Here is a 13,078-nt window from a genome sequence, read left to right as displayed (position 1 = left end):
TCGATCACCGATATTGTTGACCACTTTAGCACGAAACATTGTGACAAAATTTAGGACATATAACAAATGACAAGACATTTGACCCTATGTTCCTAGATAGAATTCCTAAGGATCATCCAGCTGACGACGACAAAGGATATTTTAGTCCACCTAAATTAAGCAGTGAGATCTACAGATAACCTATTTGATGTTCAATTTAGCTGTACTAGAACATGTTTCCCATTTCCTGATATACCCCGATAATCAAGAACTAACGAGATACTCATTACTTCAGGTGAGCAGACTATTATTAAGAGACAACATATGGCTAACAGACAGGAAGAATTGCATAGATAGGAGATGCAAAGAAATAAATTTGCATATGTTGCAGTCAAGGACGGATATGTTCCAATCACACAAAGGATGCAACATATGACTAATAGTAAGAAAGAAAGAAAATAATTTTCTACAGACCTAGTTGATTGGAATTCCCCACTCAACCTATCAATACCAGAATTAAGGACAAATTCTGTACATCAAGGAAAAGTTATACCACAGTTCTAGATATGGGTTTCTTTTAATGTGACTGGTTGATTCTCACATATATCTTCATGCTTAGTCTATCCAAGCATCGTATTGCCAGGCTAAAAAAAACTATCTAGTTCAAGATTTGTCAAGTCTCTAGATTCCTTAAGTTCACCTATACCTAGTCAAGTCCATTAAAATCTTTCATTCCTACCAGCGCATCGAACACAGAACCTAGACAATTCTGCTTTTGTACATTACACAGATCGAAATTGCCTGTTATCATACGAATATATCACTTCTCATTACAACACCTACAAAAATATGCTACTAAAAGAACACTATTTTTGGATTTTTAATTTTCTAATTTTTGTTTATTTCTCCACCTAAATTTGTGCATCGGTGGGAATGAAAACCAAATGCACAAATTTAAACTATCCTAAAAACAAAAGTTAGTCCTCAAAGTGGATCATTTTCAAAAATCCCACAAGCACATCGAATCGAGCTTTGTTAAACAGTTTTGTGAACAGATCCACCACATTATTAGCAGTAGGAACCTGTTCCAACCGAATGAGCGAACGCTCAAAATAATCTCTGATAAAATGCACTTTAATGTCGATGTGCTTGGTTTTTGAGTGTTGAACTGGATTTTTAGCAATTTGAATTGTAGCCTCATTATAACAAAAAATAGGGGTTTGAATGTAGGATCCATATGATATGAGAACAACATGTAGAAGCAGCGACATATTCTGACTCTACCGTTGAGGTTGAGATTGTAGGTTGTTTCTTGCACTGCCAGGAGACTAGTTGATCTCAAAGAAATTATGTCACACCCCAAAACCAAGAATGGCGGAAACGTTCTGGGGAGGAGGACGTCATGTACAGTATCACAACACAGTAAATGTAAATAAGCAAACAACATCATCCATTGCATTAAATATATAATTTTAATACAAGCGTGTTCTGTACAGTTTTAGACACCAAAAATATAATGTAAATCAAACTAATATGATGAGTCTTGAATGCGCTCCATCTTCTCAAAAGCTGGCATCGGTACCTGTCTACTGATGACCTGAGAATACAAGTTATTTTGAAAGAGTTCATCAGCATTAAGCTGGTGAGTTCATAAGTATTTTAGTGTCGGTGTTTGTTATCAAAACGTTTGAACGTGTCACAAGTATAAGTTTGTAAAATGTATGTAAGTGTTTGTAAAAGTTTGAATCTCTTAGAAAAACCTATATTTTCTATTAAAGTAGCCTTCTACCAAGGCTTAACTGTTTTGTATGCACGTTTTTTGTAAAAGTGTGTAATTTCCCAAGTGTAACTATCATTTAACAAATATAGTTTGTACATTAATGTTTAAGTGAGGTTATCACTAAAAATATGTAATGGGTAAATCATTGTAGTACTATAGTTTTGTATTATAGGAACTACTGTTGTACTAACTACCTTAAACCGGATTTATATTAAGGTATAATGTGATAATTGCACCATACTATCAACTGGTAACAACGACATACGAATGGTCGTAATAACGGAATGACGTTTGGCACTCGCAGGCCTGCAGGTCCGGCTGTAGCTAGCAGCAAGGTGTAGGATAGTTAATCCAGTATAGATCTATACGCAAACTCACGCTCTCCCTCCAAGAGAATTCTGGCTACAACTCGGGCCATGACATTTAAGGCATGCTCCGATACAGTGGATCACATTTGTTATCGTATTCTTGCATATGTGATGAAATGTTTCTCGTTCTTGTATAGTTGTATATGTTCTCATAGTATAGTTGTATATATTCTCTTCCTAGTATAGACTCATGAATGAACTGACTCATTGATCTAGCAGTTGTAATAGTATGATTCTGTGTTACCCCGATGGTAACTTACTAACGGTGCGTCTAGTACGTATGAATATGGAAGTACTTTTATGTCTATATATGTATATTTGATATATAATTAATATGGAAACGACCTTCGGATGGTCACCCGAAATCCCACCAGACCACATCCAAATCAAGAAAAAGGAAATAGGGTGGATGGCCTTCCTAAGCCCTTTAAACATTATTTATACATCTATACATATATGGGAATGCAATTTATAATATAAAAGCATAAATCAGTGTTTATAAAACATTTGAAACATAAGTATTATTTTTAAAGAAAGATTGACTTGATGTCAATCTATAAAACAATTCGAAGGCGTAGATTTGATTGAAACAGTTTAAGTATAAGGAACATTTGTTTAAATCACGGTTGTAATATAATTTGAATAGTAAATGGGTTTGTAAAACATTTTGAAGTAAAACAGTTTGATAGACAGTTTGAACAGTGATAAAATCACTGGTTTCCCTAGTTATTAATCACATGTGATTAATGCAATCACATGTGATTGAAGCAATAAGTATAAGTATTTAACTTGTATCCCCCCCCTTGAAAGCATATAAAAGAATTTATAGAACATTTAGAAGGTAAATTAAGGGGTATGAACTCACTTGATTTATTGAAGAAAGTGAGATGGAAAACCGGGCAGAGTTTCGTCTCGGAAAACGGATTTTTCTCGGGATTCTCGGGAGTCTCGGGAGTAAAATCGACCCTCGGGACTTGAGCAAAAAGACCAGAGCTTCGGGTTTTAACGGGCACGAAAATCGAGGCAAGATCGTGAGAGAAAAGAGAGAAGTGAGCAAAATTTTCGGAAAGCCTTGCATCCTATTTATAGGAAGGCTGAACCGCCTCGGTACGCGGGGCGTACGCTCGTACGCAGCGTGTACGCGTACGTCATGCATGACCGAAGCCTCGACTGCCTCGGCTTCGGATGGGGCGGGTTGCTGGGGAGACGGGTCGGATGGGACAGCGGGTCGGATGGGACGGCGGGTCGGACGGGTCGGACGCCTCGGACGGGTCGGAAACCTCGGATAGGGCGACATGGACGATCCAAGGCCCTTGATCTCAGTACGCGGGGCGTACGAAGGTACGCATGGCGTACTTCAGTCCTATCCGATGACTCCCCTTCGGATAATACCGGGACTTTATAAATAAATTTTATATTTATTTTAAATAAACTTCAAATATTCATATCTCCCTCATACGAACTCCGTTTTTGACGTTCTTTATATCCACGCGAAGGTGAGACCATGATCTACAACTTTCGTTTAGATTCCGTTGGCAAATTCCGAAATTATTTTTATTATTTATTTATTAAAATGACGTGATTAAGGAATTTCTTCAAAAGTTCATAACTTCCTCATCCGAAGTCAGATTAGGACGCTCTTTTTATGTACGCAAACCTTGATATGATTCCTACTAATTTATTTATCCCAAATAAGATTTTAGGAAGGTTATGTTTTGACCTAAATTTGATTGGTTTTACATTACATTGAATCGAAATATCGGGTTGTCACAAATATCGATGGACTGCAACCCAAAATGCTTTAAAAATAAGCCCAAAACTCCAAAAATTTTAAAAAATTATGCATTTTGAGGACTAGAAAATAAAAATAAAATAAAATAAAATAAAATCTAAAAATTCAAACTCAAACACACACACACACACACACACATATATATATATATATATATATATATATATATATATATTTAATTATTGAATTTTAACAAAGTAAGAAAAAAAATAAAAATAAAAATTTAAAATAAAATAGAGATTTAAAATGAACTATCACTATTTTCACTTTTACTAATGCTAATAATATTTTGTGATTTTGGGATCATAGTTGTTAGACCCCCTTAATCCGTTTATCAGTATCTCCACCTTCATCTCTAGATTTGGTCGATCACCGATATTGTTGACCACTTTAGCACGAAACATTGTGACAAAATTTAGGACATATAACAAATGACAAGACATTTGACCCTATGTTCCTAGATAGAATTCCTAAGGATCATCCAGCTGACGACGACAAAGGATATTTTAGTCCACCTAAATTAAGCAGTGAGATCTACAGATAACCTATTTGATGTTCAATTTAGCTGTACTAGAACATGTTTCCCATTTCCTGATATACCCCGATAATCAAGAACTAACGAGATACTCATTACTTCAGGTGAGCAGACTATTATTAAGAGACAACATATGGCTAACAGACAGGAAGAATTGCATAGATAGGAGATGCAAAGAAATAAATTTGCATATGTTGCAGTCCAGGACGGATATGTTCCAATCACACAAAGGATGCAACATATGACTAATAGTAAGAAAGAAAGAAAATAATTTTCTACAGACCTAGTTGATTGGAATTCCCCACTCAACCTATCAATACCAGAATTAAGGACAAATTCTGTACATCAAGGAAAAGTTATACCACAGTTCTAGATATGGGTTTCTTTTAATGTGACTGGTTGATTCTCACATATATCTTCATGCTTAGTCTATCCAAGCATCGTATTGCCAGGCTAAAAAAAACTATCTAGTTCAAGATTTGTCAAGTCTCTAGATTCCTTAAGTTCACCTATACCTAGTCAAGTCCATTAAAATCTTTCATTCCTACCAGCGCATCGAACACAGAACCTAGACAATTCTGCTTTTGTACATTACACAGATCGAAATTGCCTGTTATCATACGAATATATCACTTCTCATTACAACACCTACAAAAATATGCTACTGAAAGAACACTATTTTTGGATTTTTAATTTTCTAATTTTTGTTTATTTCTCCACCTAAATTTGTGCATCGGTGGGAATGAAAACCAAATGCACAAATTTAAACTATCCTAAAAACAAAAGTTAGTCCTCAAAGTGGATCATTTTCAAAAATCCCACAAGCACATCGAATCGAGCTTTGTTAAACAGTTTTGTGAACAGATCCACCACATTATTAGCAGTAGGAACCTGTTCCAACCGAATGAGCGAACGCTCAAAATAATCTCTGATAAAATGCACTTTAATGTCGATGTGCTTGGTTTTTGAGTGTTGAACTGGATTTTTAGCAATTTGAATTGTAGCCTCATTATAACAAAAAATAGGGGTTTGAATGTAGGATCCATATGATATGAGAACAACATGTAGAAGCAGCGACATATTCTGACTCTACCGTTGAGGTTGAGATTGTAGGTTGTTTCTTGCACTGCCAGGAGACTAGTTGATCTCAAAGAAATTATGTCACACCCCAAAACCAAGAATGGCGGAAACGTTCTGGGGAGGAGGACGTCATGTACAGTATCACAACACAGTAAATGTAAATAAGCAAACAACATCATCCATTGCATTAAATATATAATTTTAATACAAGCGTGTTCTGTACAGTTTTAGACACCAAAAATATAATGTAAATCAAACTAATATGATGAGTCTTGAATGCGCTCCATCTTCTCAAAAGCTGGCATCGGTACCTGTCTACTGATGACCTGAGAATACAAGTTATTTTGAAAGAGTTCATCAGCATTAAGCTGGTGAGTTCATAAGTATTTTAGTGTCGGTGTTTGTTATCAAAACGTTTGAACGTGTCACAAGTATAAGTTTGTAAAATGTATGTAAGTGTTTGTAAAAGTTTGAATCTCTTAGAAAAACCTATATTTTCTATTAAAGTAGCCTTCTACCAAGGCTTAACTGTTTTGTATGCACGTTTTTTGTAAAAGTGTGTAATTTCCCAAGTGTAACTATCATTTAACAAATATAGTTTGTACATTAATGTTTAAGTGAGGTTATCACTAAAAATATGTAATGGGTAAATCATTGTAGTACTATAGTTTTGTATTATAGGAACTACTGCTGTACTAACTACCTTAAACCGGATTTATATTAAGGTATAATGTGATAATTGCACCATACTATCAACTGGTAACAACGACATACGAATGGTCGTAATAACGGAATGACGTTTGGCACTCGCAGGCCTGCAGGTCCGGCTGTAGCTAGTAGCAAGGTGTAGGATAGTTAATCCAGTATAGATCTATACGCAAACTCACGCTCTCCCTCCAAGAGAATTCTGGCTACAACTCGGGCCATGACATTTAAGGCATGCTCCGAGACAGTGGATCACATTTGTTATCGTATTCTTGCATATGTGATAAAATGTTTCTCGTTCTTGTATAGTTGTATATGTTCTCATAGTATAGTTGTATATATTCTCTTCCTAGTATAGACTCATGAATGAACTGACTCATTGATCTAGCAGTTGTAATAGTATGATTCTGTGTTACCCCGATGGTAACTTACTAACGGTGCGTCTAGTACGTATGAATATGGAAGTACTTTTATGTCTATATATGTATATTTGATATATAATCAATATGGAAACGACCTTCGGATGGTCACCCGAAATCCCACCAGACCACATCCAAATCGAGAAAAAGAAAATAGGGTGGATGGCCTTCCTAAGCCCTTTAAACATTATTTATACATCTATACATATATGGGAATGCAATTTATAATATAAAAGCATAAATCAGTGTTTATAAAACATTTGAAACATAAGTATTATTTTTAAAGAAAGATTGACTTGATGTCAATCTATAAAACAATTCGAAGGCGTAGATTTGATTGAAACAGTTTAAGTATAAGGAACATTTGTTTAAATCACGGTTGTAATATAATTTGAATAGTAAATGGGTTTGTAAAACATTCTGAAGTAAAACAGTTTGATAGACAGTTTGAACAGTGATAAAATCACTGGTTTCCCTAGTTATTAATCACATGTGATTAATGCAATCACATGTGATTGAAGCAATAACTATAAGTATTTAACTTGTATCCCCCCCCCCTTGAAAGCATATAAAAGAATTTATAGAACATTTAGAAGGTAAATTAAGGGGTATGAACTCACTTGATTTATTTAAGAAAGCGAGATGGAAAACCGGGTAGAGTTTCGTCTCGGAAAACGGATTTTTCTCGGGATTCTCGGGAATCTCGGGAGTAAAATCGACCCTCGGGACTTGAGCAAAAAGACCAGAGCTTCGGGTTTTAACGGGCACGAAAATCGAGGCAAGATCGTGAGAGAAAAGAGAGAAGTGAGCAAAATTTTCGGAAAGCCTTGCATCCTATTTATAGGAAGGCTGAACCGCCTCGGTACGCGGGGCGTACGCTCGTACGCAGCGCGTACGCGTACGTCATGCATGACCGAAGCCTCGACTGCCTCGACTTCGGATGGGACGGGTTGCTGGGGAGACGGGTCGGATGGGACAGCGGGTCGGATGGGACGGCGGGTCGGACGGGTCGGACGCCTCGGACGGGTCGGACGGGTCGGAAACCTCGGATAGGGCGACGTGGACGATCCAAGGCCCTTGATCTCAGTACGCGGGGCGTACGAAGGTACGCAGGGCGTACTTCGATCCTATCCGATGACTCCCCTTCGGATAATACCGGGAGTTTATAAATAAATTTTATATTTATTTTAAATAAACTTCAAAAATTCATATCTCCCTCATACGAACTCCATTTTTGACGTTCTTTATATCCACGCGAAGGTGAGACCATGATCTACAACTTTCGTTTAGATTCCGTTGGCAAATTCCGAAATTATTTTTATTATTTATTTATTAAAATGACGTGATTAAGGAATTTCTTCAAAAGTTCATAACTTTCTTCATCCGAAGTCAGATTAGGACGCTCTTTTTATGTACGCAAACCTTGATATGATTCCTACTACTTTATTTATCCCAAATAAGATTTTAGGAAGGTTATATTTTGACCTAAATTTGATTGGTTTTACATTACATTGAATCGAAATATCGGGTTGTCACAAATATCGATGGACTGCAACCCAAAATGCTTTAAAAATAAGCCCAAAACTCCAAAAATTTTAAAAAATTATGCATTTTGAGGACTAGAAAATAAAAATAAAATAAAATAAAATAAAATCTAAAAATTCAAACTCAAACACACACACACACACACACACACACATATATATATATATATATATATATATATATATATATATATATATATATATATTTAATTATTGAATTTTAACAAAGTAAGAATAAAAATAAAAATAAAAATTTAAAATAAAATAGAGATTTAAAATGAACTATCACTATTTTCACTTTTACTAATGCTAATAATATTTTGTGATTTTGGGATCATAGGTGTTAGACCGCCTTAATCCGTTTATCAGTATCTCCACCTTCATCTCTAGATTTGGTCGATCACTGATATTGTTGACCACTTTAGCACGAAACATTGTGACAAAATTTAGGACATATAACAAATGACAAGACATTTGACCCTATGTTCCTCGATAGAATTCCTAAGGACCATCCAGCTGACGACGACAAAGGATATTTTAGTCCACCTAAATTAAACAGTGAGATCTACAGATAACCTATTTGATGTTCAATTTAGCTGTACAAGAACATGTTTCCCATTTCCTGATATACCTCGATAATCAAGAACTAACGAGATACTCCTTACTTCAGGTGAGCAGACTATTATTAAGAGACAACATATGGCTAACAGACAGGAAGAATTGCATAGATAGGAGATGCAAAGAAATAAATTTGCATATGTTGCAGTCCAGGACGGATATGTTCCAATCACACAAAGGATGCAACATATGACTAATAGTAAGAAAGAAAGAAATTAATTTTCTACAGACCTAGTTGATTGGAATTCCCCACTCAACCTATCAATACCAGAATTAAGGACAAATTCTGTACATCAAGGAAAAGTTATACCACAGTTCTAGATATGGGTTTCTTTTAATGTGACTGGTTGATTCTCACATATATCTTCATGCTTAGTCTATCCAAGCATCGTATTTCCAGGCTAAAAAAAACTATCTAGTGCAAGATTTGTCAAGTCTCTAGATTCCTTAAGTTCACCTATACCTAGTCAAGTCCATTAAAATCTTTCATTCCTACCAGCGCATCGAACACAGAACCTAGACAATTCTGCTTTTGTACATTACACAGATCGAAATTGCATGTTATCATACGAATATATCACTTCTCATTACAACACCTACAAAAATATGCTACTGAAAGAACACTATTTTTGGATTTTTAATTTTCTAATTTTTGTTTATTTCTCCCCCTAAATTTGTGCATCGGTGGGAATGAAAACCAAATGCACAAATTTAAACTATCCTAAAAACAAAAGTTAGTCCTCAAAGTGGATCATTTTCAAAAATCCCACAAGCACATCGAATCGAGCTTTGTTAAACAGTTTTGTGAACAGATCCACCACATTATTAGCAGTAGGAACCTGTTCCAACCGAATGAGCGAACGCTCAAAATAATCTCTGATAAAATGCTCTTTAATGTCGATGTGCTTGGTTTTTGAGTGTTGAACTGGATTTTTAGCAATTTGAATTGTAGCCTCATTATAACAAAAAATAGGGGTTTGAATGTAGGATCCATATGATATGAGAACAACATGTAGAAGCAGCGACATATTCTGACTCTACCGTTGATGTTGAGATTGTAGGTTGTTTCTTGCACTGCCAGGAGACTAGTTGATCTCAAAGAAATTATGTCACACCCCAAAACCAAGAATGGCGGAAACGTTCTGGGGAGGAGGACGTCATGTATAGTATCACAACACAGTAAATGTAAATAAGCAAACAACATCATCCATTGCATTAAATATATAATTTTAATACAAGCGTGTTCTGTACAGTTTTAGACACCAAAAATATAATGTAAATCAAACTAATATGATGAGTCTTGAATGCGCTCCATCTTCTCAAAAGCTGGCATCGGTACCTGTCTACTGATGACCTGAGAATACAAGTTATTTTGAAAGAGTTCATCAGCATTAAGCTGGTGAGTTCATAAGTATTTTAGTGTCGGTGTTTGTTATCAAAACGTTTGAACGTGTCCCAAGTATAAGTTTGTAAAATGTATGTAAGTGTTTGTAAAAGTTTGAATCTCTTAGAAAAACCTATATTTTCTATTAAAGTAGCCTTCTACCAAGGCTTAACTGTTTTGTATGCTCGTTTGTTGTAAAAGTGTGTAATTTCCCAAGTGTAACTATCATTTAACAAATATAGTTTGTACATTAATGTTTAAGTGAGGTTATCACTAAAAATATGTAATGGGTAAATCATTGTAGTACTGTAGTTTTGTATTATAGGAACTACTGCTGTACTAACTACCTTAAACTGGATTTATATTAAGGTATAATGTGATAATTGCACCATACTATCGACTGGTAACAACGACATATGAATGGTCGTAATAACGGAATGACGTTTGGCACCCGCAGGCCTGCAGGTACGGCTGTAGCTAGCAGCAAGGTGTAGGATAGTCAATCCAGTATAGATTTATACGCAAACTCACGCTCTCCCTCCAAGAGAATTATGGCTACAACTTGGGCCATGACATTTAAGGCATGCTCCGATCCAGTGGATCACAATTGTTAACGTATTCTTGTATATGTAGTGTAATGTTTCTCGTTCTAGTATAGTTGTATATGTTCTCCTCCTAGTATAGTTGTATATGTTCTCTTTCTAGTATAGTTGTATATCTTCTCCTCCTAGTATAGTTGTATATGTTCTCTTCCTAGTATAGTTGTATATGTAATCTTTCTAGTATAGTTGTATATGTTCTCGTAGTAATGTAATGTATAGACTAATGAATGAACTGACTCATTGATCTAGAAGTTGTAGTAGTATGATCCTGTGTTACCTCGATGGTAACTTACTAATGATGTGTATAGTACTCATGAATATGGAAGTACTTTTATGTCTATATATGTATATTTGATATATAACTAATATTGAAACGACCTTCGGACGGTCACCCGAAATCCCACCAGACCACATCCAAATCGAGAAAAAGGAAATAGGGCGGATGGCCTTCCTGAGCCCTTTAAACATTTCTTATATATCTATACATATATGGGCTTGCAATTTATAAGAAGTATAACAAAGTTTAAATAAAAGCATTTGATAAGTAAAAGAGTTTGTAAAACATTTTAAAGTAAAGCAGTTTGATAAACAGTTTGAACAGTGATAAAATCATTGGTTTTCTAGTTATTAATCACATGTGATTAATGTAATCACATGTGATTGATGCAATAGCTATAAGCATTTAACATGTATTCCCCCCATAAAGTATTTAAAACATTTAAAGTATTTCAAAGGTTAATTAAAGGGGTATGAACTCACTTGTGGTGAGTGGATTGGATTGTAGTGTCAGATACTGTGCTAGGTGGCAAACAGAGACTTGTTCACACGCACGAGCCTAGTTATCATATAATAAGAATATATATATCTAATTAGCCAAATAATAACTTAGTGAAATAAGTTGGGACACTTAGGAACATGTAAACACTTTGTATAAGTGTTATAGGTCGTAATGGTTGCATCTAAGTGTTATGGGACAACGCTAAAGGGGTTTAATGCACTAAAGGACCTTGTATAGGAGTTTACTACCCATAAAACCCCACACAAGGAGTTTACGGTCGTAAACCCTTGAGTTTACGACCGTGAACTCCACTCTTGGTGGATTTGGGTGTTTTACGGTGCTAAATGAATTCTAGAATAAGCCTAGCTTGGTGCTTTAATCCTTTGGGTAGTTTAGGGCATAGATAACACTCCTTTGAGGAGTTTACGGCCTAAAGACCATACCCCTTAGAGTTTACGGCCATAAACTCTCATGGGGTGGATGTTTTAATTCTTTTAAGTCCCTTGCACAAGTAGGATAATTTCTAGGCTTTTGATTTAGGCTAAGGGGAACCCTAGGCACACTTTGGTGCCTTTACTTGGAGTTTACGGCCCAAGAGCATTTCTTGGCCGTAAACTCACTTTTAGGGATGATTTTGATGTGTTTTAGTCCCCATTTTAGCTACAAGTATTTGAGGGTAATAGTCTAAAGCCTTAGGGGGTGATTAGGGCTCATTTTGCCCTTGAAAATGGTGTTTACGGTCCAAGAAATTCTTGGGCCGTAAACTCCTAAAACTTGGTGTTCTTGAATGATTTCTAGCCTCAAATGATCCTACATATTATGGTAAACTAGTTGTCTAACAAGAAATTGGGACTAGATAGCCTTAAAGCTCCATTTTGGAGTTTACTCCCCAAGAACGTTCTTAGGCGGTAAACTCCTGGATCTCATATAATAGACATGTAATCTATGTTAATAAGCATAAAACAAACATTATAACACAACTAGAGAAGTGTACTCACGATTTGGGATGAAAACCCGAAGATCCGTGAGAGAGAATATGGCTTTTCTCTACTTGGAAATGTGAATAATGAATGAATTTAGTTCAGAAATCAATTTATAGTCCTGAAATATTTTGGCAGAAAATATTTTTATTCTGGATTTGGACTCTAACATTATGAAGTGTTGATATGCTTAAGTTTCACAGACCTAAGAGCATCCACTCTCCTGATACCTCCTTAAATGTAAATCCTAGTGTACACAAACTTATTCGGAAAAGTCTGAAGTTCATTGAAACTGGACTAGCTTCTATTGAATAGTTAATGTTCGTACAACATGGAAATTTCGGGTTGTCACATCATCCCCCTGTTAGAAGGAATTTCGTCCCGAAATTAGAATTTAAGCAAACAAGAAGTTACAAACAATTAAGCGAAAAGGTGAGGGTATTTCAGTTTCAACTGATCCTCGCGTTCCCAAGTGAATTCCGGTCCTCGCTTGGCATTCCAGCGGACCTTCACG

The sequence above is a fragment of the Lactuca serriola genome, chromosome 3 (assembly GCF_051521515.1).
Source record: "Lactuca serriola cultivar US96UC23 chromosome 3, Lser_US96UC23_V15, whole genome shotgun sequence".
Classification (NCBI taxonomy): domain Eukaryota; kingdom Viridiplantae; phylum Streptophyta; class Magnoliopsida; order Asterales; family Asteraceae; genus Lactuca; species Lactuca serriola.
The sequence above is the reverse complement of the archived record's forward strand: the minus strand, read 5'-3'. Positions refer to the sequence as shown.